The sequence below is a fragment of the Lissotriton vulgaris genome, chromosome 1_1 (genome assembly GCF_964263255.1).
Source record: "Lissotriton vulgaris chromosome 1_1, aLisVul1.2, whole genome shotgun sequence".
NCBI classification, from domain to species: domain Eukaryota; kingdom Metazoa; phylum Chordata; class Amphibia; order Caudata; family Salamandridae; genus Lissotriton; species Lissotriton vulgaris.
Genome location: NC_141685.1, coordinates 1,362,574,650 through 1,362,602,288, shown reverse-complemented (window position 1 = coordinate 1,362,602,288; position 27,639 = coordinate 1,362,574,650). Strand labels below are relative to the sequence as shown.

The window sequence follows — 27,639 nt, the reverse complement described above, 5'->3', positions numbered from 1 at the left end:
GGAAGTACTTTGAATCTCAGCTACTGTGAAAAATCACTTTAAAATTCCCCATCTATGCAGCCACTGTACACTTTATGTACTAACACCTTTATGACTGCAAATCCCAAATTGTGCCTTTATATTTTATTTTGTCACTTTATTTTTAAAGACACTCTAGTCTTAAACCATTGAAAGAATTGTGAAACAAGGCCATGAAGGACACCTAGACATTGTTATAACAAAACAGGTGGTGAAGAATTTCACTTTGTGTCTTAGTTCAGACGTTGTTTTGAAAAAGTAGTGAGGGGGCAGTGGTGCTGGAACAATTTTCAGAGTAGGGTTGCTGCCATCAATGTTACATCATTGAATTCATAGGAATTGTGAAAAATGTAAGTGTCACACACAAGAATAAGTATAGCAATGCATCATGCACATTCAGCAGGAGAGTGGTAAGGGTGTGGTATGTAGCCGGTGCTGAAGTTTACTGTCGCAAATCTATCACTTTAACCGAAAAACATTTTCCATTGAAATGGCCAAAATATTCGTAATAACATGCAGTTTCACTGATAAAACACAGTGTACAAACGAGAAATGTCTCAAAATTGGGTTTCAGAAAATATTTATCATTCGTACATCACTAAGGGCCTGATTACGATGTTAGTCGAAAAGCCTGTAGGTTTAAAGTAAGACCGCTGTATTATGATGACGGCAGTCAGAGTTTAAACTGTCTGGGGATTCTGACTCAAGGAGCCTGTTGGAAAGCCCTCATAATCTCTTAAGGATGGCGTTTCCGCCCTCGGGATTATGATGTTGGTTTCGGACAGCCAAGCGTTAATGAAAAGAGCCCCCTTCTACTAATAGGGAGTTCCTCTAGGCAGGGAAATAATACACAGTGTAAATTCCTAGGGCAACTCAGGATAAAAACAACACTTAATTATAACATTTCTATTATATGGAGAGACACAGGCAAAAAAAATATTTGAAAAATACAAAAATAGTTCTTTATTGAAAATGTTATATTTAATATATATTCAAAAAATGCAATCTTAAAACAGACCACAAGCACACCACATCCATGTCATCATTCATACGAAGCAGTCATAATGCATACATCACTGGCACTATAAACACCTGAAATGGTTGTGATTCAAAACATTATGTACATAGCCAGAAGTTGAACATTGCCATTATGATATTGATTTCAACACTTTTACTCGGTGAGCCTGAGATGCAGGCTTTTAGTTCCTAAATTCATATCTGTTTCACTGAGTGGCTGTAGCTCCAGATAATTTCCTACAAGCGTTTCGGCATGAAAATGCCTTCGTCAGGAAAAGTCACAGCAGATTCAGGCAATATCTGTAAATACAAAGAACATAAGTATGCTGTCCTTCCTGAAATCACATTGTACATGAAATATCTACACATATAATTATTGCTTTGTATTTGGTAGACCATCACCTCAGAGAAAAGCAAAAGGAAGAGCATATCACTTAAATAAATAGCCCCATGGTGCAGTGGTAAAGGAGCATGCAGAATTGAATGTGAAAATCACAGAGGTGTGATTGCATGCGACAAATACGAAAAGTGCCAAGAGAAGACCCACACAAATGGTTAAAATATCCCTATATATGTGCCCTTGCGTCATGCGATGTTCATTAAAAACATCATTACCATATACTGTGGAAACTGTCCGCCAGTACACTTAAAAAATATGCAATGTCCTACTTGAAAGGGAAATATGCCCTGGTCTTCTATGTGAAACAAAAGAAAGAATGACATTAAGATGCCTGATATTGTAATGTTTCCATGCTGTATGCATATTTGATGTATAGTAGTATGTTTATGATTAAAGTGGACAGGGTCCACTTAAAGGCTGTCTTTGTAGTATTTTTTTAAAGCAAATTCGGTAGCCAGTTTCTTGAAACCTTCCTACATGGAACAAGAAAACATACATCTGAGTCCTGGTACATATGTAGCCTAATGACCTAAACAGGCTTCTACAAAGAGATTCCACAAAAGAACAGCACAAAGACTTTTTTTTTAACTTTTCTTTATTTTAATATTTTTTGCAACATGTACCTCCCACCCATGAGCCACCCCCCCCCCCCCCCCCACCCCCCGATCCGGTCATCTGTTTACTTGTCACAGATTTACAGAAAGTAAGAACAGAAAAAAAGTGAAAGAAAATGAAGAAGGAGAAAAAAGAAAAGAATGATGATGAATAACTCAAATCAAGAGAACAGAGAAACATCAAATTCAGACATATTCGGGAGTCATTGACATAAAAAAAACATTAGATTATAATGGCATTAACTTTATATAATAAGTATAATATTCTGTTTTATAGTTCTTGATGTCGTATCCACTGTGTTAGGTGATCCCATATTTCTAGACCCTTTTTTTTCCTTTGAACTCCCTTCCTCCGATATATCGCAATCTCTAGAGTGTATGTGGCTAAGAGTCTTGCCCGCCACTGTGAAAAAGTCGGGGGATTTAGATCTAACCAACTGGATGCTAAGCATATTCTATAGACAGCCAGGGAGACATATATGAACCCCTGCATTATTTTTGGCCTGATATCCCCGTCCCTTCCTAGCATAATTTTGGCTACTGTGATTTCTATGTTTGTGTTCAAGATTTCGGATAAGAATGCTGATATTTCGCATGTAAGGGGTCTGTCTTTATCACATGTGGCAAATAAGTGGACTATATCGGGCGCTGGTGTCGAGCATCTAGGGCATTGGGTACCTTTACTTGTGCTCCATTTGGCTATCTTGTAGGGTGTGTGATATAATTGGAAGAAGGTTTTATAGTATTGGACTTGTAGTTTGGGTGACATTAAGAGTGATTGATAGAGTTGGAATGCCTTCTGAACTGACTCCTCATTCATATCTAGCTTATTTTGCCATTTATTTATATGTTTATACATGTCATCTGGTAACAAGGAGACTAGGTTGAGATATATTTCTCCTATTTTTGCGGTGATGTTTCTATTGAGGATTTCTGTTATTTGAATCCTGTGGAACTCCGCGCTTCCACCACCTTTCTTTATTAAAAAATCTCTTATTAGAAGGAATTTAAAGAAATCTCAGTTTTAAGCCGAACTCATTCTTTAATTCTTCGAATGATTTGAAGTCTGTTGATGTATAGAAACATCCACATCGTGTGATCCTCATATTCACCCATCTTTTCATATAGTTATCAAAGAAGATATCAGGTAGATTATAGTTCTGATGAAGGCTCGTACAATAAAAGTTTCAACCGACCCCGAGAAGCTTGCGTATATCTCTCCATGCGTTATATATACACCGGTTAATGTTTTGAAATGGACCTTTTTGTAGTGACAGTCAAAGGTAAGTCGCCATAGATGTTCACCCGTTTCTATACCAAGGATGAGTTCTTGTGGGGTCGGAACTTCTCCTTCTTGCGTAGGATTCAGATTTGGGGTCAATAAGATCTTGATATATTTCAGGAGTGTGGCCCACCAGTAGACCTTGGGGTTAGGGACAGCGAGTCCATCTCTTTCTTGCGGGAGCGATATATATCGGTAACCTCTGTGTGATTTTGTATGGCCCCATACAAATCGAGAAAATGTGTTGTGGAGGAGGAGCTACGCTGGCAAACAAGATGGCTGCTAAGGCTCCCGGCTCCGCCGACCTCCGTATCCCGCCACAAGATCCTGTACATTATCCTGATTTTACGCCAAGCCTCTGTGTGAATGAACTGTTCCGCACTCCGATGGTGAAATCCGGAAAATTTTATCGGCTGCTTTGACGAAGTTGCTTCGAGTTGAAGATTGTGGCCTACTCCAGCGGGGAAGCCGGGGCCTCGAGTACTTTCACAACCGGGCTGCAGTGCAAAAACATCGGCCGGGAGACCCAGGCAGGGTCCGGTCAATCGGAGTGGAGGGTTCTTTTATGCCCGAATTTCATCGGCAATCGTTTCTATTGCTCAGCATTGATGGAGTAGTGACTTCGCTTGCTATTGACTGTGGGTGGGGGTCCCTGTCCCGCAGACCCGGTATTGGTCCCCGCCGGAGTTCGGTGGGTCGGGGTCCCTGGCCTGTGGCGTTAACCGGGTTGACCGCGGGTGCAGACAAGGACTGGTCACCCTCCGCATCTGCCCGTTCGTGATCCTGTTTGTCCCCCTCGGGGATGCCAGATTCACCGGGGGAGGTGATTGTGACTGGTGTCGGGCGTGAGACTATGGATCGAACGGTGCTTGAGCCATCACTGAGGTCAATATTGGCAGAGATTTGGGTGTTTCATGCACATGTGGTTGTCTTATTGAACAAATTGGATACACGCCTATCTGAGATGCTCCTTGTGGAATCGGACCCTGCCTCACTGTTGGACCAAAATGATTCAGAAAAGGGGGTGGTGATGAACAGAGTGTCTGAATTAAGCAGACCACTCTTACCCAGTCCAAAGATCAGGGCTTGATCCATCACCGTTTTCTAGCTCACTGCACCATCCCAGCTCAGAACTTGGCTATATGCAAATTAGTCTGACCCTGGCCCAGTGCATCATGGGAACAGGGCAGACCAAACTACCAAGCCAATTCTTATACTGGGAAGGAAACAAGCTACCGGGGACCGGTTTCTGGCATTTCAGCCGTCTTCGGCCCGGCTTGCTTGAATCCTGATGGTGCAATGAGCTAGGGACTCACATCTGAGTATTCCCTTCCACGCTTATGGTGGACAAAAATGATTCAGAAAAGGGGGTGGTGATGAACAGAGTGTCTGAATTAAGCAGACAACTCTTACCCAGTCCAAAGATCAGGGCTTGATCCATCACCGTTTTTTAGCTCACTGCACCATCCCAGCTCAGAACTTGGCTATATGCAAATTAGTCTGACCCTGGCCCAGTGCATCATGGGAACAGGGTAGACCAAACTACCAAGCCAATTCTTATACTGGGAAGGAAACAAGCTACCGGGGACCGGTTTCTGGCATTTCAGCCGTCTTCGGCCCGGCTTGCTTGAATCCTGATGGTGCAATGAGCTAGGGACTCACATCTGAGTATACCCTTCCACGCTTATGGTGGACAAAAATGATTCAGAAAAGGGGGTGGTGATGAACAGAGTCTCTGAATTAAGCAGACCACTCTTACCCAGTCCAAAGATCAGGGCTTGATCCATCACCGTTTTTTAGCTCACTGCACCATCCCAGCTCAGAACTTGGCTATATGCAAATTAGTCTGACCCTGGCCCAGTGCATCATGGGAACAGGGCAGACCAAACTACCAAGCCAATTCTTATACTGGGAAGGCAACAAGCTACCGGGGACCGGTTTCTGGCATTTCAGCCGTCTTCGGCCCGGCTTGCTCGAATCCTGATGGTGCAATGAGCTAGGGACTCACATCTGAGAATACCCTTCCACGCTTATGGTGTACAAAAATGATTCAGAAAAGGGGGTGGTGATGAACAGAGTGTCTGAATTAAGCAGACCACTCTTACCCAGTCCAAAGATCAGGGCTTGATCCATCACCCTTTTTTTTAGCTCACTGCACCATCCCAGCTCAGAACTTGGCTATATGCAAATTAGTCTGACCCTGGCCCAGTGCATCATGGGAACAGGGCAGACCAAACTACCAAGCCAATTCTTATACTGGGAAGGAAACAAGCTACCGGGGACCGGTTTCTGGCATTTCAGCCGTCTTCGGCCCGGCTTGCTTGAATCCTGATGGTGCAATGAGCTAGGGACTCACATCTGAGTATACCCTTCCACGCTTATGGTGGACAAAAATGATTCAGAAAAGGGGGTGGTGATGAACAGAGTGTCTGAATTAAGCAGGCCACTCTTACCCAGTCCAAAGATCAGGGCTTGATCCATCACCGTTTTTAAGCTCACTGCACCATCCCAGCTCAGAACTTGGCTATATGCAAATTAGTCTGACCCTGGCCCAGTGCATCATGGGAACAGGGCAGACCAAACTACCAAGCCAATTCTTATACTGGGAAGGAAACAAGCTACCGGGGACCGGTTTCTGGCATTTCAGCCGTCTTCGGCCTGGCTTGCTTGAATCCTGATGGTGCAATGAGCTAGGGACTCACATCTGAGTATACCCTTCCACGCTTATGGTGGACAAAAATGATTCAGAAAAGGGGGTGGTGATGAACAGAGTGTCTGAATTAAGCAGACCACTCGTACCCAGTCCAAAGATCAGGGCTTGATCCATCACCGTTTTTTAGCTCACTGCACCATCCCAGCTCATAACTTGGCTATATGCAAATTAGTCTGACCCTGGCCCAGTGCATCATGGGAACAGGGCAGACCAAACTACCAAGCCAATTCTTATACTGGGAAGGAAACAAGCTACCGGGGACCGGTTTCTGGCATTTCAGCCGTCTTCGGCCCGGCTTGCTTGAATCCTGATGGTGCAATGAGATAGGGACTCACATCTGAGTATACCCTTCCACGCTTATGGTGGACAAAAATGATTCAGAAAAGGGGGTGGTGATGAACAGAGTGTCTGAATTAAGCAGACCACTCTTACCCAGTCCAAAGATCAGGGCTTGATCCATCACCGTTTTTTAGCTCACTGCACCATCCCAGCTCAGAACTTGGCTATATGCAAATTAGTTTGACCTTGGCCCAGTGCATCATGGGAACAGGGCAGACCAAACTACCAAGCCAATTCTTATACTGGGAAGGAAACAAGCTACCGGGGACCGGTTTCTGGCATTTCAGCCATCTTCGGCCCGGCTTGCTCGAATCCTGATGGTGCAATGGAGCTAGGGACTCACATCTGAGAATACCCTTCCACGCTTATGGTGTACAAAAATGATTCAGAAAAGGGGGTGGTGATGAACAGAGTGTCTGAATTAAGCAGGCCACTCTTACCCAGTCCAAAGATCAGGGCTTGATCCATCACCGTTTTTAAGCTCACTGCACCATCCCAGCTCAGAACTTGGCTATATGCAAATTAGTCTGACCCTGGCCCAGTGCATCATGGGAACAGGGCAGACCAAACTACCAAGCCAATTCTTATACTGGGAAGGAAACAAGCTACCGGGGACCGGTTTCTGGCATTTCAGCCGTCTTCGGCCTGGCTTGCTTGAATCCTGATGGTGCAATGAGCTAGGGACTCACATCTGAGTATACCCTTCCACGCTTATGGTGGACAAAAATGATTCAGAAAAGGGGGTGGTGATGAACAGAGTGTCTGAATTAAGCAGACCACTCGTACCCAGTCCAAAGATCAGGGCTTGATCCATCACCGTTTTTTAGCTCACTGCACCATCCCAGCTCATAACTTGGCTATATGCAAATTAGTCTGACCCTGGCCAAGTGCATCATGGGAACAGGGCAGACCAAACTACCAAGACAATTCTTATACTGGGAAGGAAACAAGCTACCGGGGACCGGTTTCTGGCATTTCAGCCGTCTTCGGCCCGGCTTGCTTGAATCCTGATGGTGCAATGAGATAGGGACTCACATCTGAGTATACCCTTCCACGCTTATGGTGGACAAAAATGATTCAGAAAAGGGGGTGGTGATGAACAGAGTGTCTGAATTAAGCAGACCACTCTTACCCAGTCCAAAGATCAGGGCTTGATCCATCACCGTTTTTTAGCTCACTGCACCATCCCAGCTCAGAACTTGGCTATATGCAAATTAGTCTGACCCTGGCCCAGTGCATCATGGGAACAGGGCAGACCAAACTACCAAGCCAATTCTTATACTGGGAAGGAAACAAGCTACCGGGGACCGGTTTCTGGCATTTCAGCCGTCTTCGGCCCGGCTTGCTTGAATCCTGATGGTGCAATGAGCTAGGGACTCACATCTGAGTATACCCTTCCACGCTACTGTTGGACCAGCAATCTGCAGCCATTCAAGCCGCGGCCATTTTGACTCCGTGCGAGGACCCCGTGAGGAAGCAAGTATTGAAACCATTGGATGGTGCCCTGGAGGACGGTGTTCCCGAGGTCGTGATTGTACCGCCGAACCTTCCATCACTATCGACTTTGGGGGTATCGAAAGGCGTTCCCCTCCCGGAGACTTTTGTTGTGGACTTTTCTTTAATCTTATGTTCGTCTTCTCCTTTCTAGGTGACTTTACGACTCCGGGGCAAGATACATTGGGACTGTCCACCTAGGAGAGAGAGTTTTTCTGCGTCTGAAATTCTTGTGGACTCACTGTCTACGAGTTGCCATGGATTGATTCTTGATGACTTCCTTCTCCTCTATGACTCCTTTGTGTGCCTTTCGGTCTTGCTAGGGGGGGTTTGTGTGCTCGTTCGGAAGGGTCAAGGTTAATATCAATTAGATTGAGACGGTTTGAAGTGGCTTTTACGGGTGTTCGACCTGCAACTGTTTGATTTACGAGGCTGGGCGGTGTATCACGGTGCCCCCAAATTTCTCCTATAAGGGTTGTCATACATTGGTCTTTTTGCGATGGGGGGTGGCTGTTTCTGGCGGGGGGACTAAGGGGGCTGGGAGCCCATACGGATAAGCCCTCCTCCATTCTTTTTCCTACTTTTAGGGTTTTAGTTATTTGGGGCGACAGGCCCGCTGCTAGTGGGGTTAGGCTGCAGCCATCCACAGGGGTGCAGGGTAGGGTTTGGTGGGGGGGTTTATTTTGCCTTTTTTTTTATTTCTATGGGCTTTTTCTTCCTTCCCTTTTTCTTCCTTACAGGATCAGTATAGATTGCGAATCATTCTGATTTTTATCGTGTACTTGTATTTAGTGCTCATGCTTCTTACGTTATCCTGATTCCCGGGTGGGCAGGCCCTGAGAACTGGCTCTTAACATAGAATGTATATTGTATTGTTGTTTACACCGATCCATATGCTTTGGCGCCAAAGTTCCATTATAGCTGTTTCTACGTGCATATCATGTCTCTTGACCTGTCCCCCGTATTCTTCGGTTTGATTGTATGGCACCTGATCCGTTTCTTTAGATAATATAAAATAAAACCTCTGTCTCATCCTGTGACTTAGTTGTTCGTTCTAATACAAGTTCTATCCTGGATTGCTGCCGGACCTCAGGGTTGTCAGCTGATGAGCTGTGTCGTACCGTGATATAGTGGGTCTTAATTTTGTTTAGCGGCCGGCCCCTGCGGTTGTAGGCCCATGCTTGTATTTTTATTGAATGCTACAATAAAGGTTTTCCAAAAAAAAAGAAAGAAAAAAATGTGTTGTCTATTGCCTTGAATATGTGTTGATCAAAGTTTAGGCAGATAGTGCGGAAAAAATACAAAAATTTCGGGAGATAAATCATTTTGATCACATTGCATCTGCCTATTAGGGTTAGATGGAGGTTGTCTAATTTGCTAAGATTTCGTGTTGTTTCTTTCAAGAGTGGGTCTATATTGATCTTGACTAATTCGTCTAGATTCAATGTGATTTTAACGCCTAGATATACAGCGTTCCTGAAGATCCTTTCATTTCTGTAATTAACTTTTTTTATTGAAAATTATCTGCGTTTTACCCTGATTTAGTTTATATCCTGAGATCGCGCCAAAGAGGGAAGCCTCTTTTTCCATCATTTTGATGGCCACATGAGGATCACTGGTAACGATCGCAATATCATCCGCATATGCTAGAGTCTTTATTAATCCATTTGATGTCTTAATAGGCAATATATCCTGATTAGTCTCCAGTTTGCGGATGAACGGATCGATAAATATCGCGAACAATAACGGGGAGCACGGGCACCCCTGCCTTGTCCCTCTAGTCACATCTATCTTATTTGACAGTCCGCCATTTATCATAACGACTGCTTCTGGGTTATGGTACAATCTACGTGCAGCGTTAATTAATCGATCTCCGATCCCACTCTTTGACATGGCCGTCCATAGATATTGCCAGGAGACCCTATCGAACGCCTTCTCTGCGTCCAAGAGTATAAGCGCAGTAGGGTCTCCTGCGACTTCCTCTATGTCAAAGAGTGTGATGACCCTTTGTACGTGATCCGTCGTGGATCTGCCGGGGATGAATCCATGTTGTCGGGCTGATATGATCTTGTGAATAATCGGAGCAAGTCGACAGGCTAACAATTTAGCGTAAATTTTTGAGTCACAATTGATTAGGGTGATTGGGCGATAGGATCCCAGTTTAGTTGGATCTTTGGTTTTTTTTTGAAACACTACAATTTTAGCCCGTGCCCATGATTTTGGTGGTTCCCCCCTTGGAATACTTCGGTCATTAAGTCAGTTAGCACATTCTTTAGTGACTTATAAAATCTGATATAGAATTCGGCGGGTATTCCATCCAGTCCAGCTGCCTTCCCTGTTGATGGACAGCAGAATTTCCAACCACTGCGGTGTGGTCGCTAAATTAGCTTGGTTGGTGTATGACAATTGAGGTGCCGTTACCTGCTCTCAATCAATCAATCAAAGCATGTGTATAGCGCGCTACTCACCCGTAGGGTCTCAAGGCGCTGGGGGAAGGGGGTCCGCTACCGCTCGAACAGCCAGGTCTTGAGTTGCTTCCTGAAGGAGAGGTGGGCTTGGGTCAGGCGGAGGTGGATGGGGAGGGAGTTCCACGTCTTGGCAGCCAGGTAGGAGAAGGATCTTCCTCCCGTTGTGACTCTTCAGATGCGGGGGACGGCGGCGAGGGCGTGGATGGTCGATCGTAGCTGGCGGGTGGGAGTGTAGAAGGTCAGGCGGTTGTTGAGGTATCTTGGGCCTTAGTTGTGGAGAGCTTTGTGTGCGTGGGTGAGGAGTCGGAACGTGATTCTCTTGTTGACGGGGCGCCAGTGCAGGTTTCTCAGGTGTTCGGAGATGTGGCTGTGTCGGGGGATGTCCAGGATGAGGCGTGCAAAGGCATTCTGGATGCGTTGGAGTCTCTTCTGAAGTTTGGCTGTGGTTCCGGCATAGAGGGCGTTGCCATAGTCCAGGCGGCTGGTGACGAGCGCCTGGGTGACCGTCTTCTTGGTTTCTGTGGGGATCCACCGGAAGATCTTACGTAGCATGCGGAGGATGTTGAAGCATGACGAGGAGACGGCGTTGACTTGTCTGGTCATGGAGAGGGAGGAGTCCAGGATGAAGCCCAGGTTGCGTGCGTGGTCTGTCGGTTTGGGTGCGTTGCCTAGGGCAGGGGGCCACCAGGAGGCGTCCCGGGCGGAGGGCGAAGATCCCAGGATGAGGACTTCCGTCTTGTCTGAGTTCAGTTTCAGGCGGCTGTTCATCATCCACTCAGCTACGTCTTTCATCCCTTGTTGTAGGTTGGTTCTGGCAGTGGTGGGGTCGTTGGTGAGGGAGAGGATCAGCTGGGTGTCGTCGGCGTAGGAGATGATGTTGAGGTTGTGTTGGCGTGCGATGGCCGCAAGGGGGCTCATGTAGATGTTGAACAGCGTGGGGCTGAGTGAGGATCCTTGGGGTATGCCGCAGATGACTTCCGTGGCCTCGGATCTGAACGGGGGGAGGCGGACGCTCTGGGTTCTTCCGGCGAGGAAGGAGATGATCCACTCGAGTGCCTTCTCTTGGATCCCGATGTTGCTGAGGCGTTGTACTAGGGTGCAGTGGCAGACCCCGTTGTGCCTCTAAATATATGTCAATAAGTTCTTGGTCTTTATTGGTTTCTTTATATAGAGCTTGGTAATATTTTTGAAATTCTGATCTGATCTCCTACGGGTCTTGCTTGAGAACGTTGTTACAGTCTTTAATCTCTTTAATTATGTTAGCCATGTTTTCTTGTCTCATGCGAGTGGCGAGGTGGTGCCCAATTTGCTCGCTTAGTTCGTATACTTTTTCTTTTTGGATCGTGGCTTTACAAATTGCTTTTTCTGCAAATATCTCCGTTAATCTATTTTTTTGCGATGGCAATCTTTTGTGATGCCGTTTCTATGTTTATACCCCCTTCAGTAGCTCTTACAAGATCCCCCTCGGCCTCTGTCAGTTTCCCCTGTAATTCGGCTATCTTTTGTTTGGCAGCTTTGTTATTCCTTATTGAGAAGCGCAGCGTTTCACCCCTGATACCAGCTTTTAATGTGTCCCACACTACGTCTAGGGGTGCGCTCCCCAGGTTATTTGCCAAAAATTCAGGTATCCATTTCTCAATAAGATGTCAATATTTCTCGTTTAACAGTAGAGCCCAAAGACTTTTAAAGGCTAACAGCCAAAGGCAGTTCAAACTGTGATAGGCACCATCATTTAGATAGAAAAAACGGACTCTTTAAGGTAAAGGAGATTAGAGCTAATGTGAGGTGACAACTGAACAATTAACGCAAAAATACCATTAAGTCGAAGAGGAACACGGGTTAAAGCTACTGAATTACAACAGCTAGAAATGACAAACAAAATCACGATGCATAAAATGGAATCCAGCGTGGCAATGAGATGGAATACTATGCGGTGCGATAAAGGCTATGTATGAGTATAAACCAGGACTTACCATTGTGTCTATCCTGATAATTAAGGTCTCTGACTTGGGCTCCTACAATGAGGTAATCGATACGCCTCGAGTCAACCACGTCGAATGTTGGTAGATGCAACATGCATGGTATAGGAAGACGGATAATTTGATGTCACCGCAACGCTTGGAAATGGTTTAGAAATAGTCAGATGGCAGTCATGTGACAAATCACATGTTTGATTCCAAAGCTGGTTGGTTTACGTGGCGGCCATGATGTAAGTGTAGGTTTACCAAGGTAAAACCAGCAGTGGGTGACATAAAACCAAATAAAGACCAATAACGACCAAATGTACAGATGTATGTTTGCAGATAATTGTGGTATAGACCTAGAGCAGAGTTATTGATGTTCTACTTCCTATTCAGGACCAGCAAAGCAACAATTCCGCAGTCTTGTCTAAATAGTCTGAACCCGTCATGTTACTTCTAGAGATATAATAAAACTACATGGCTACTGTAACGGTGTATGAAGACTCTAAATGAATCACAGGTATAAAGCCAAAAAAAAAAGGAACTGCGCAAGAAGTTTTGGGCCTTATGATGAAATACAGAAAATGAATGGTCGAAATGAATAATAGGTATAAAGCCAAAAGAGAACAGCGCAGGAACTTTTATGCCAATCCATGCCAGCCTTTCCAACATGGATCGGCTGTCGGAAACTGACTTTGGGGGCTAGCAGGGCCCCTTCCCCCTGTCAGAAACTGACTTTGAGGGTTAGCAGGGCCCCCTTCACCCTGGTCCTCTGCATTTGGCCACATGGTGCCGAGATGTTTTAAAACTTCCATTTTTGATGGGGGCTTGTGCTGAGTGCGGTTTCATCCAGCTGCACAAGTAGCCATCGAAAAATGGAAGTTTGCGACTACACATGCCTAATTGTGCTGTCGGATCTGTCGACCTATGTTCGGGTGGTTCCTTCCACAAAACAGTGTCAGTCGGAAGCAACTCCGACCAAAATCGTAATGAGGGCCTAAGTGTCTTGATGGTTTTAGTCCAATTCCCATCTTTTTTTCATTACACTTCAGAGTTTAAAAAAACTACAGAATAATGTCTGGCTTCCTACCCGCTGATATATTTTGAAGTATTTGTACAGTTCATTTACAAGTATTTATATATATATATATATATAAGCCTTTTGCGCCCTATTCCGGGAAGGAAGCCGTTCTTCGCGTGGTGCGGTACGAAGAAGGAGGATGCGGGGAATCTAAAACTTTATCAAGAGTCATCCCTGATGGAACAATTATTTTTCTGCCCATCCTCCTCTGAACACTAATCTATATTATAACCAAAGAGGACTATTCATAGAAATCTTGCGAAATTCTTGAAGACAATTCACATTCTGACTACTTGTTTGCATGCACATACGATTTTGTGGCTTCCTAATACTACCAATTAAGAGATCATTCGGAAACGCTCATCCACAAAGAAATTTCCCACCGATTACAATGACTATATATACTCAAAAGAATTTGCCCTGAAGAAGTCCCTTGAGGACGAAACGCGTCGGCTGCGAATACCCGTGTTTTGATTGTACACCCTTTTTTTGGAATAAAGAAAATCACAACTAAGAAAACCTACGTCTGTGATCATTGACACTATATTTCTGGAATTGTGTGGTGCACCTTTGCGTTTATTTATTAATTTACTGAGTTCTTGGATGAACTATCACTGTGACAGTGGATGTTAACCAGTGTGCACACACTTCGCCCATACAAACTACCCAGGGCGATTTAGAATTCTGGGGGTGATTTGGGTTAGGTGCTATAATTAAGAAGTTTCCACTGTCTCCTTTGTCTTTTGAAAGTATTTAAATGTTGTGTGTTAAAAATAAATTACATTCTACAGCCTTTCCTTTCACTCTGAAACCCAGCAATATTTTCAAAGATGGTTTACCTTACAAAATGCCCTAACTTTACAGCTAGAAAAAGAAAAAATAAACACCAGTCTCCATAGTAAAAGAATAAGTAGCAATTTTTCAGACGACAAAGCCAGACTTTTGACCTCTGTCTTTGAATTGCACTACAAATGCATAAAGATAAAAACAAAATTAAAGCCATCTTTATTGTTCAGTCACCTTCCGAACTCCAGAATTGTTATTTTGGGGGTGCTAAAGCACCTCCAACACCCCTACTTCCAGCACCTATGTGAGAGAGTGTACATAGTGTTTGATGGCTGATAAACTTGGAAAGCCTTGAAACTGCTCATGTATGAAAATATTTATCTCAATAATCCTTGAGTATGCATTGCAGAAGACAAGGGACCTGTTGCAGTTACTCAAAGGTAGGTTTTTCCTTTGACTAATACTTCTCAAATTACCCAGTTATTCAGATTGTAGCTAGAGCAACATTGATTAAGTGTTGAGTTTTTGGGAGAGTGTGTACATGGAATAAGGTATGCCTGCTGTGTGATAATGGTATTTTATTTTCTTTGCACAAACTATGTAATATTTGGAAAGTACATGAATTAAGCATAGGACCAAATCTTTACATAATCCTTGTGGCAATGGGATGCTTGAAAGATTTAATCATCTCAAATTGAAAGGTGCTGTCCAGGTGGTCATTAAGTGTACTTTTAATTGGAAGGCAAAGGTTGCAAAGACCATGTGGATCCATAGAATAACTGTTAACTAGGGCACAGGGTTAACACCATTTGAGATTATAAAATGACGTAATCCTAGGACAAAATGTAATCCAAAGTGAAAATATAAATCATAAATCAATTACTAGCCTACTGAAGACAATAGGAATAGAATTAAGAAAGCTTGTGAGGGTTACACAAGATATGATGAAAGGAACAATACCAAGGCATGTAGAATTAAAATTGGTCAGAGAAAAAAAAACGGGGAAAGTGTTTAAGGAAGAGACTCATTTTTCTTTTAAACCATAAGAGGTTGTTAAAGTCATGCATAATTATGCGTTGTTAAGTGATGGTAATGTGTAGCATCTTAATTGCATAGCTGTTGGCTTTAGAGAGGGCTGGAAAGGTATGACGTCTAATAGTAATATGAAATAGAATATCTGAGTAACGTAGTCCTCGAAAGAGGAAGTTATTCCTATTTATTGTGATCTTATTGGTATAGACACCAATTGTGATTTCAATGGTGAGCCGCAGAAATTAAATCTGAAGTAAAAGGCCAGGAGGTTCTAGTAACCGGCTGGTCACGATCTAGTGTTTCTACAATATGCATTTCCACCAGCCACTCCTTGAGGGCTAGCTTCCACACTCACCGCACATCCATCTATCACAGGTGTCACTGGTCAGGTGACCCTGCTAATAAAAGGGGCCGGGAGCACGTGCCATGGGCCATGGGCCAGTTCCAGACCATATGACTATGTGTCTGCGTCATTATTGTAGCTGCATGAGGGCCTAGGGCTCTAACCATTACAATTGCGATGAGCCCCTTGTGAGCTGTCACCAGTTTGGTACTAAATCATGAGGGGAAGTGCAGCCGATGCCCACGGCACCCCTGCACCGGTTGCCAGCGCAACGGCCACACTATGAGTGAAGAGGACAGCATCCAGCCTCCATGTAATGCAGTTGCCTGCCTGCCATGACCCCTAAAAGGCAACATAGGACCACTGGGAAGAAGGTGAGCTGACTGAGCTCAGAAGTTGGCAGTGGGCAGCAATGAGTGGAGGGGATGTGTAAAAGGAGCGCATAAAGCGAAACCCCACAGCGCCGGCAGAACCCCGTAACCAAGGGAGAAGCTTCAATCCACAGAGCTGCCTCAAAAGTGAAAAGAGCACGACACAGCCCACAATATCGTGGAGGACACTGCGCTGCATGTCAGCAGTAGGTCAGGGACTGTGGTACCCGCCTGTGAGGGTGTAGGCCTCGTTCCGTGCCAAGGTGAAATGTCTCCATACTGCAGCTTCTCCAGGCACTAGCATGCCTGATTCAGTGCCTGTAAAACATTGGTGGAATGAAAGTGAGGCATGAGGGAATCGCTCATCCGCCTGGTGACGTTAGCAAGCAGGGAAGAAGGGTTCGCAAGATAACACGTGCATGCGAAGGCTGGTGCTGATCCGTTGTGTCCAGTAAGTGTCGTGACCAGAGAACATGGGCTCTAGGACCCACAGGGACACAGACTTGGGGGGACAGACACCGGACACCACATCCGGTCAGGGGGACAAAGGACAGACCACAGGAAGCAAGAGGCAGGGAAGGAAGCACCAATACAAGCTCATGTGAGATACGAAATAAAGATACCTGAAATCGCCTGCACCGTGTCCTGTCATCTGTGGGGGGACCCTGCACGATACCACAACTGGCGACGAAGGAAGAAATAAAGAAACCACGCGTGCCGGATCGACCACGTCGTGAACAAGCCAGGAGCCCACCCTGGACTGGTGCCGAGAAGAAGAACATAGTGGCCAAAGAACGAAATTAAGGACAGCAGCGACGCGGGAGCCCACCCCGGCTGCTGCGACGACGAAATCGCCTGCATTGGGTAAGCGCCAGAGAAAGAAGCGCGAAGGAATACAAATCGGCGCGAGCTCTCGCGAGAGTCTCGGCGGCCATTTGCAAGTCAGGCGAGAGAGCCAATAGGAGCACTGGAATTGCTGGCGGCCATTTTGAAATCAGGCGAAGCACTGATTGGCTGCGAAGTCTCACGAGACCATCGGCGGCCATCTTGAAGTCAGGCGAGGGAGCCAATAGGAGCACAGGAAACGTCAGCGGCCATTTTAAGGTCAGGCGAAGGGAAAAAAGGTCGAAAAGAGCCAGAAAGAACCACAAAAAGATCAGGAAAGGTGGCAAAAGAAGCTGAATAACAAAATAAAGAGCAAAGAGAGGCTCAAATAAGAAAATAAATAAAAGAAAAGACCAGAAAGAGCCACAATAAAGAAATAAGCGCCACAAAGAGCATTTACAAAGTAATAACAAAAGAACTGTAAGAAAAAGATGGCAGAACCACGGCCAAGCGCCCAATATCGCAGACCACTACCGTTCAATCTATCAGAACCACAAGTAGGAATAAGATGGGAGCGATGGATCGCTAGGTTCGAGGGATACATGGAGGCCACTGACGTACTAGAAGAAAAGAAGCTAGGACTGTTCCTAAACCTCGTGGGTGACGACGTGGATGAACTGCTAGTGACACTACCGGCAGGAGAGACATCAACATACAAAAAGCTCATCAAGTGCCTAACAAGCAAATTCGACCCTCAAAGGAACATAGACTTTGAAAGATACACGTTCACCACAGCTTTCCAACATGACGATGAATCATTGGATGACTTTGCGACACGACTGAGAAAATTGGTAACGCGCTGCGAATTTGACAAGTATGACAACGAGCAAGCAATTCGCCTGCTGATAATTGAAGGATGTCGCAACACTGAATTCCGCACCAGAATATTGAAAGAACCAACATCGCTGGAAAACATCCTGTCGCTAGCAAGGGCAAAAGCAAGAGCAAAGATACAATCAAAGCAGATGGAACGGAGGATCGAACAAGCACACCGCATGACAGATAACAGTCGCACCAGCACCTGGAAAAAGGGACAACGCGACAACACAACGAAGAAACAACAAGGGCCACAATGCTACCGATGTGGTTTAGAATTTCCTCACAAGGGCGCCTGCCCAGTATTTGGACAGATGTGTAAAAAAATATAACAGAAGCAATCATTTTGCCAGTGTGTGTCAAGGGACATAATTCAGAAATGACAGAGGAAGACCAAACAGGCAGTGGATGACGACAAGCAGGCACGTCAGACACATCGAAACAGCAAACAGGGGCTCGTCAATAGAATCAGGAGGAGAGGAAGAAGAAGAAAAAATGGAGCGACTGTACCTCATGTCCACTCAAGAAGACACAGGAGAAGAAAGCATTCGTCTGGTAGACAAGAAAGCAATCAAAAAAATGGAATCAGTGACAATAGAAGTCGGACCACATAAAGCACAGTTCGTGCTTGACAGCGGCGCCACATGCAACATCATGTGTGCGTCAGAATATGAGAGAATGGAAATAAAACCGGTGCTGAGACCATCAAGGGTTGAAGTGTTCACTTGGGGCTCAAGGAAACCAGTAACAATTTTGGGGAAATTCACTGAAGATATAACATATAAAAACCAAACACTCAGAGAAGAGATTCATGTACTGAAAGGAGATATTCCAGCACCCTGCCTACTGAGCAATGTAACAGCACAAATAATGGGCCTGATAGCAATGACATATAACATGTCAGGAAAAGGAAACATCTTGAAAGAATATCCAAAGCTACTGAAAGGCCTGTGGAAGCTAAAAGGGCGACAAATAACGTTGCACATCGACGAAACAAAGAAACCAGTAGCTCAGCATCACCGGCGAGTACCAATACACCTGCAACCTCAAGTAGAGGAAGAAATAAATGCGCTGTTGAAACAAGACATCATCGAGCCGGCAGAAGGACCAACGCCGTGGGTATCGCCGATAGTAGCCGTGCCAAAGAAAAACACATCGAAAATAAGAATCTGTGTCGACATGAGGATACCAAACATGGCGATCGAAAGAGAAAGACACCCTGGACCACACCTCGACGACATGATCAGTTGCCTGACAGGAGCAAGACGATTCTCAAAGTTGGACTTGTGTAAGGGATATCACCAGCTGGAGCTGGATCCACAGTCGAGATATATCACAACCTTCTCGACACATCTAGGTCTATTCTGATACAAGCGCCTAAGCTTTGGGATATCGTCAGCAGCAGAAATATTTCAGGAAACGATCAGACAGGTGATAAGGCCAGTGAAAATTAGTCTCAATTACAGCGATGACATCCTAGTGTTTGGCAAGACAGACGAAGAACACGACAAGGCGTTGCGAGAGGTGTGTGCCCAACTAGAACAGGCTGGCCTCACATTAAATGAAGACAAATGTGAGCTAGGGCGACACTCTGAAAGAAGCGAAACCACCAAGTGATGTAGCAGAAGTACGGTCATTTCTTGGACTTGCCAGTTACTGTGCAAGATATATCAAAGACTTTGCAACAGTGAGCGCACCACTGCGGGAGCTGACGAAACAGGGACAAACTTTTGCATGGACAAAAGAGTGCAGCACGGCATTCGAAGAAATAAGAGAGGCAGTAACAGCGGTAGATCATCTAGCATACTTTGACCCACTACTGTGTACAGAACTAACGGTGGACGCCAGCCCAGTAGGACTGAGGACAATACTGGAGCAACACAAACCAGGAAAAGACTCGCCGAGATGCATAGTTGCTTACGGAAGTAAGAGCTTGTCCGACGTTGAGAGAGCTTACTCTCAACCGGAGAAGGAAAGTCTGGCCGTTGTGTGCGCGTGTGAACACTACCACATGTTCATCTACGGGAAGCCTTTCACAATTGTAACAGATCACCAAGCTCTAGTAACAATTTACGGAAACCCAAACGCAAAGATACCACCAAGAATAGAGAGGTGGGGAATACGGCTGATGGATTACAACTTCAAAATAATACACAAGCCTGGAAAGGAACATAACCCAGCTGACTATATGTCCAGACATCCATTGCCACGCAACACAGAAACAACAACAATGGCGAAAGAATACTTGAATTTCATCCTGAAGCACAACACACCAGCATCCATAACAAACGCAGAATTGGAACAAGAAACAAGGAGAGATCAAACAATGGAAGAAATCAAAAAGGTGACCAGGCAGGAGGCCCAAACTGAAATCATAGCGCCTCCCCTTCTTGCTGGAGTGCCCGTCAGCTGCACCGCCTGCCACTGTCTGTCTCAGTGAGGAGGGGAGGGAGTGGAGCGCCTTACTGATGTGGCACGACAATGCTGAACTGCACCCGGAGGTAAAATCACCCAACCCGCTACCTTCTGCGGTAGAGGCCGTTTACCTGCCTTCCTTGGCAGTGATGTGACTGCAGGTTGGACGAGAGGCCACAGCGAGGGAAGACGGTCCCAGAGTGGCTATTTGTTGCCTACTAAGGGACGACCAGGCATCAAGGGGAGAAAGACTGTCCACACAATGAGAAAACAGCTCGCAGAGGGAGAGAAAACTACGATCACCAGCACGGCCGGTTGGTAGCAGTTGGTTGGAGATGGCAAGGCTGCTTCCTACCCTAAATGGACACCATAGAGGCGCTGCCTGCAATGAGGAGTGGTTGTGGCGCCACCTAGTGGTAGCTGTTGTGTTATCAAATAATGACACACAAGAAGAATATATGTAATTGGTAATTATTTACCAGAAGAAAGAGCTTGTGAGAGGAAAGATGACCATGCAGCGTCGCCAGGTCTTTCTCATCGAGCTGGGTAGTGACGTCACTTAAATACACCTTAACATTCCAGGGGTAGCACGTGCACATAAACCAATAGGAAGAGGGACAGATAAAACTCATAAAAGCATACAGCATAAAAACAGATGTATTAGTTACTAAAACTATTTACAAATCACAAAATTCATCATATATATTAATACAGTTAAAAACCATTAAGAGAAAACATACTGACTGCAGTTTAAAAAACAAGTTAAAATAGACAATCGTTATGTTAGATGCCCCCGAGAACACAGTTTAAACATTTTATGCTTTTACTATAGAGACAGACAAATTAAGGAAAACAGATCAATCACTTCGAGGGGGTCAAGCCCACCACAAGTTTTCTTCTAATGGCCCATGCCCACCCAAAGTATTTGGCGACCGCAACTGTAATAACCGGCAAGGTGTTAGTGGAAATTATTCTTAAGGCCACCTTACTGTCCCTTGTGCCTAGCAATTTGCACATCGCCTTTAGCCAAACACGTCGGGGGGTTAAGTAGGCCCTAAAAACAAAAAGAAGGTGGGCAATGGTCTCGCTTTCACTTTTACACGCCGGGCATAATTCAGAATTACCTATACCCCATCTACCGGTTAGTGATCTTATAGGGAGTGACCCTGCTCTAAGCTGGAAGTAGAGCTTCCTATCCTCCGGCTTTGTGATGTTGTCCCAATAGGGCTCTAAGCTAGGAGAAACTTTTGTTTCCAAAAAGCGACAATCCATAGTAGAGGGATCAACATCATTCCAGTTCCCGTAGGCGACCATTTCCCAGTACCTTTCTTTTATGGCGCCTTTGGTTGGGAACTGGGCTGTCTCAGGGTTCTCCCACAACTCCTGCATACCCATTATTCCCAATACTTTATGAAGTTCTTTGAGCCAAGTTATCTTGTGGAATATATCAGTTTTAATCACATACAGAAATCCCAGAGCGTAATGCATAAGTAGAGTGGTGTGGCTCACTGGTTAGAGGCGGCAGACCTGGAAGCAGAGGTCGACCCGGGACCAGGGTTCGATTCCCGACGCGGCAGGGTCTTGGGCCATGGTCAGCGGACTCGATAATTCTCGCCTCGGTGCCTACACCAACCATGGGTCTCACTCAGCAACTCTGGGCAATAGCTTGCTTAATCTCTACTAACGGCCCCATCAGCGCCGGGGATGCTTGTCTTCACCTTGGAGATGCCCAGGAGGGACAATCTCACAGGGAAAGCCAGGATGGGTTCCCCAGCAGTATACAGCGCCGGGACGCCCCTTTGCTGGGGCAGCTGTGCGCTTTACAAGTATACAACATTTAACATTTATAAGTTCCGGAGTAACCCTCCAATATAGAATAGGTCGTAATCTAGCCATATCTGAGAGGGCTTTCCTGCCTAGATCATAGCGCTGCAGTTGGATTGGGGTACTTTTAGGGAGGCCAACAAGATTACGGCAAAAAAAATTCCACAAGCGTTAGTGACGTTAACTTATCATAAGCCCCTATTTCAGCACCATAAAGGGCCGAACTTAGGGCTTGCGCCTCATATACTTGCAGTGCTGGTTGTACCGGCTTGGTCAAGGACTTCCTGTGCTCCGGGCTTATAGCTCCCGTGTTTTGGCGGAGTTTTAATGCCGCCATTTCTATATGCTTCCCCCATTTTACTCCGTTTGACACGTGGATACCTAAGTAACCAAAGTCCGATACCATTTCCACTTTTTGTCCATCCATAAGAGAATTTCCCTCTAAAGCTGTGGTGGGGGTTAAATACCATAAGCTTTGACTTTGTAACATTAACTTCCAACCCCCGGTTGACACAAAAAACCTCAAAGATCTTCAGGGCTCGCTGTAACCCGCTAAGGGTTTTAGATAAAATTAGCGTGTCATCAGCGAATAGTAGAATTGGAGTTTTCACTCCAGCCAGGCTAGGAGCATCTACTTTTCCCAGCAACATACGCTCAACTACCCCATCAATGCTCAATGAGAAGAGCGTGGGGGCCAAAGCACAGCCTTGGCGCACCCCACGCTCTACCGGGAATTCAGAGGTTACTTGGCCGTGACCCCCCCACTGTATTTTTGCATACTTTGACTCATGCAACCTCATCACAAGTGTTAGGATCTCTAGCGGCATACCCATCTCGCTTAGCACTTTCCACATCTGGGATCTTGGGACTAAATCAAAGACAGCACGTAAATCTATAAACGCTGCATAGATGCTGCCTTTTCCTAGTACTACCGTCTTCCAGTATAGTAGTGTAAATCTGAATATCTGGTCTGTGGTACTAGTTAATTTACGAAATCCAGCCTGGAAGGGGGTCAGAATATTTTTCTCTTCTACCCAGGCCGATATTTTCTCTAGGGTCATTTTTCCAATCACCTTTTGTACCGTGTCTAACAGGCTAATAGGCCTGTAGTTCCCAAGCTGTGTTTTGTCGCCTTTCTTATACACCGGGATTGTAACGGCCCCTAGCCAAGACTTTGGTACTGGTGCCCCTAGTGCCACAGCATTGGCCAGCTTTGTTATATAAAGACCCCAGTGCTTTTTATTGTAGTGTAGTTCCTATATCCCTTATAGGTTCTGCGCATTGGAATAACATACACAATAGGCTTGGCATAGGACTGAGGTCTGTATGCCCCTAATATGTATATTAAGCTTAATTACTATGTACCAGCTAGCTCAGAGGCCACTAGAAACTTCTTGAAGACAAGAAGGGAATAGCTTCTGGCAACCACATAACATAAAACCCACATCCCTCAGGATCATGGAAACAAAATACTACTTTTCATTCAGTCACTCATCTCAGAGAAGTACATAGAAGAAACAGTCGGTGTGTTTACAATAACATTTATTGCACAGTTGTTATTCTAGTACTGGTTATATGTGCTCCGACAACTGTTGGACAGTAGCAGAGAATTATGGCCAGCAGTGCAGTTAAATGAAAAGGCTTTGTATAGTTCTACCATTTTGCAACAGTAATGAACACATACATGAAATACAGAATGCATTAAGATAAAGCCTATACCCCTATGATGCCTAACTAGATGTACCTAAGTGTACCTAGCATGTGTGTAGATCTTAGAGAGCCAAGAATCCCCCTAGGAGTTAGTCTAACCCCTTTACCTTATTGGGACTTCATCCTGATCTTGAGCTGGACACCCACAGATGGGTGATGGACCTCTGCCAGCTGGAGCTGTGGCATGACACAGGTTGCAGCGCCTCAGGCAGAGTGTCCGCCTGGAAGTCTCTGTCTCCTCTGGTTTGCTTGGGCAAAGGGAGGTATACTTATACTGGATAGGTGTCTTGGATTGACGTAATGTTGGTCAGAGGAAGATGTGTTCTTGGTCTGTTTCCAAGAATTGGTTGTGACGTAGGTTAGTCACTGTTGGACATGGAGATTACGTATTTAGGATGGACCGTCTTCTGTGCACAGAGCACACAGTGATCAGATAAGGGGACAGCCTCTCTGTTGCTCGTTATTGTGAAATGAGGGCTAATCTAGGTCAAAGGGCCTGCCTGTCTCTGTGAAAGGGCCTGCTTGTCTCTGTGACACAAAGAATTTGTGCCTCTGAGACAGTACCTATGTTAAGGCCTCAATTTCCTTCATAACACCCACTCCAATCTATGGACAAGAGTTAATAACCCATTAAAAGCAAACTACGTGACTAAAATAGGCATTTGCATATAATTGGCAGGTAGTTGCATGAGAGTTTTATGAGCTGAAAAAAATAGCAGATGTTAAAATATATAAAATTACTGTAGACTCTGTGGAGACAGGAAAAATCTATAGTGTCATTAAAAAATATATATATACTCTTTAGAGTAAGTAGTTACTTATAAAAGTTTCTGTTTATAAAATTGAAAACTCTTTCATGCTTTTTTCAGAAGACCATGCTTTCTTTAAAATAGTCAATTTAGAGGGAAAGCTCCAAGCACTCGGTGAAAGTTGAAACAATAACAGAAAAAATGTGTTTCAGGACATGTTTTGAAGAACTAGAGATAAAAGGTGCTGGTAGTCACAAAATTTCTCGTAGCCATTTGCTGCAGTAAACAGACCTTTTTAATACCTCGCACAGTCGTTGTGGAAGCACAGAAAGACAGTGCTGCTAGTTGCTTGTTCTGAGGCAGCCGGTGCTAAAGATTGTACCTGTGTGCCTGGATTTACTCGTACCTCACCTTCAGCCATATTCGCCGATGAGGTCTCAATCCATACCTTGGTGTTGCTAAATGAAGTACAAGGCACCCATTGGATTTGCAAGGAATGCTTTGGTTTGATGTGAATACGCTTGGGACACAGCCAAGCATAGGACTTCAGCAGACCCTGCATGGTGGTGATTGCCACTGGCATTTTCCTTTGGAAGAGGTACGTTGCAGTCTTTTCAGACTGTTCTTTTAAATATTAGAAACCATGAGAAGCATAGTTCCTGTTCGAGCTATTCCCAAGGTGTCCCACACTGCTTGTATGTGAAAGACCAAATTTATCAAAAAGGAAAAAAGGGGCAGCCTGTATTTAAGAGTACTATTATGCAAAAAAGAAAAAAATATTTCTTTAGCTGATGTAAAATGAAAAAATAAAAGCTGCTGCACAAGCATGGTTTTCAGATCGCTTTAAGCATTATTGAATTTTATGAAGGAAACTTTTGTTTTTACTACTGTCAGTGTTGGGGCTTTTTTTTTAAATGGCACAGCTTCCCTACACTGTAGGATTTCACTACCTCTGGATGTTATCTGTACATAACTTAGGTCTGGCCTATGTATACTGAGTAGGCATGTGCGAATTTTGCGAATTCGCAATTCGCGAATTTGCAATTTTTGCGAATTCGCAATCCGCAAAATCAGCGAATTTGCAGATTAGCGGATTTTGCGGATTGTTTGGGGAATGGCCGGGTGGGAAAACGGTGCACATCGCTAGTGTGAGGGGCAGGGCCAAACGGGCGAGGCTTATATGCGAGTTCACATGCCTCTTGTGTGCATAAAAGGACAGGCACGGATCAGAGAAGCTCGTGGTCACAGGAACTGCACAGGGATTGAGCTCGTGAAAGTCAATAATGCAAAGGCCTCCATCAAGCATCATAGCTATTTTTCGACGATAGATATGGGGAGAACGCACACCTGCCCAGCCTCGAGAAAACTCACATTTTTGGGGGGCTGATTAACTTTGCCATCACTCCAAAGAGCGCCGGGGTCCCTCGAGTGAGCTGTCCATCAAGTGGGTAAAGGGCGCGAAGACGGTGCACACACCACTAGTGTGTAGGGAGGGGCCAAACGGACGGGGCTTATATGCGAGTTCACATGCCTCTTGTGTGTATAAAAGGACAGGCACGGATCAGAGAAGCTTGTGGTCACAGGAACTGCACAGGGATTGAGCTCGTGAAAGTCAATTATGCAAAGGCCTCCATCAAGCATCATAGCTAATTTTCGACGATAGATATGGGGAGAGCGCACACCTACCCAGCCTCGACAAAACACACATTTTTGGGGGGGCTGATTAACTTTGCCATCACACCAAAGAGCGCCGAGGTCCCTCGAGTGAGCTGTCCATCAAGTGGGTAAAGGGCGCGAAGACGGTGCACACACCACTAGTGTGTGGGGAGGGGCCAAACGGACGGGGCTTATATGCGAGTTCACATGCCTCTTGTGTGTATAAAAGGACAGGCACGGATCAGAGAAGCTCGTGGTCACAGGAACTGCACAGGGATTGAGCTCGTGAAAGTTAATTATGCAAAGGCCTCCATCAAGCATCATAGCTAATTTTCGACGACAGATATGGGGAGAGCGCACACCTACCCAGCCTCGACAAAACACACATTTTTGGGGGGGCTGATTAACTTTGCCATCACACCAAAGGGCGCCGGGGTCCCTCGAGTGAGCTGTCCATCAAGTGGGTAAAGGGAGCGAAGACGGTGCACACACCACTAGTGTGTGGGGAGGGGCCAAACGGACGGGGCTTATATGCGAGTTCACATGCCTCTTGTGTGTATAAAATGACAGGCACGGATCAGAGAAGCTCGTGGTCACAGGAACTGCACAGGGATTGAGCTAGTGAAAGTCAATTATGCAAAGGCCTCCATCAAGCATCATAGCTAATTTTCGACTATAGATATGGGGAGAACGCACACCTACCCAGCCTCGACAAAACATACATCATCCTAACTAACTATTTTAGGATGGCGCCGGCAAGCTGCCAGCGCCATCCTAAAATAGTTACTAAATTAGCTTAATCAGGAAGCACTAATAGATCAAATAAAGCAGGTGCTCGAGCACCTGCTTTATTTTATCTATTAGTGCTTCCTTTTTTCGAACTAACTTAGTAACTATTTTAGGATGGCGCTGGCAGCTTGCCGGCGCCATCCTAAAATAGTTAAAAGTTCAACAGGCTTGAACTTTTGCCCCCGAAATCTGCCGCACGCGGATCTCGCGGATTTTCAGTAAATTAGCGGGAGTTCGCGGATCGCGGATTTACCGAAAATCCGCAAAATCCGCGAGCGGAATGGATTTCCGCTCATGATTAATACTGAGTCCCTTGGTGACGTTCAGGAATCATTTCTGTGACAGGTATTTGTGTCAAAAGGCCAAACCACCCATACTTTCCTAACTGGGTCTGTCCTGTTGTGTTGTAAATAGCATCTAATTTTGCCTCTGCTGATGTATGTATGGTGGTGTTTGGCAACATTCCTACTGGTGTTTAAACAACCATATTTCTAGATGTATTTCAATTCTGTAGGAGTTGATAACCTTAATAAAGGTAACAGGTATGTAGCGTTGCAATATGATTAAATCTCTAACATTTGATGATCTGAAAATGTAGCAATTATTCCTAAAACAGACAGCATATTATACACTGTATCAGTAGCCCAATTTTCAGAAAAAGTTACTGAAGGTAATGACATCACTGAATGCATGATAAAAATAAATGAAAATAAATGAAAGTTCAAAATACATTAATCAGAATTAAAAAACTGGATGATTAAGTACATCATTTAGAATATAAAGGTTTGTTCAGGTCGAATACATTTATAAGTCTTGTTAGACCTGTCTGGCCTTTTGCGTAGCCCCTCCTATTAATTAATTATTTCATCCCCTTTT

The 27,639-nt window shown here is 45.0% G+C and overlaps 1 long non-coding RNA gene across 1 annotated transcript; it reads right to left on the bottom strand.

Moving 5' to 3' along the window:
• Positions 1–955: 955 nt before the first annotated feature.
• On the bottom strand, positions 956–23,758 carry LOC147749176 (uncharacterized). Its single transcript, XR_015309990.1, has 2 exons — positions 23,677–23,758; positions 956–1,335 (listed from the first exon to the last, which is right to left on the bottom strand). It is a non-coding gene; the product is annotated as an uncharacterized LOC147749176 (long non-coding RNA).
• Positions 23,759–27,639: the final 3,881 nt, after the last annotated feature.